The sequence below is a fragment of the Penaeus monodon genome, chromosome 15 (assembly GCF_015228065.2).
Source record: "Penaeus monodon isolate SGIC_2016 chromosome 15, NSTDA_Pmon_1, whole genome shotgun sequence".
NCBI lineage: Eukaryota > Metazoa > Arthropoda > Malacostraca > Decapoda > Penaeidae > Penaeus > Penaeus monodon.
Window position 1 is genome coordinate 14402898 of NC_051400.1, and position 301 is coordinate 14403198.

The window sequence follows — 301 nt, forward strand, 5'->3', positions numbered from 1 at the left end:
TATCGCCATAGACTGAAAAAACACTTATAAAAAAAAGGTAAACAAAAGAGGCGTTTTGTTTTGTGTGCGCACGTGGTCTTGAGTTACTACTGACACATTCTTGTGCTGTCGCCCCGAAGTACTGGCGAAATAACAAGAATGTGAGCCCTGAACATGCTTTGAAGTCTTGTAGTAGAGAATCTACTATACTATTTCATTCATGTTTTGTGACGTCATTTTAAAGCCACGTGTTGTTGTACTGTCGTTTTTCTGTGACGTTGTGAGAGGCGGTGTTGCTTACAGGACCTCGATAGTACAGTAC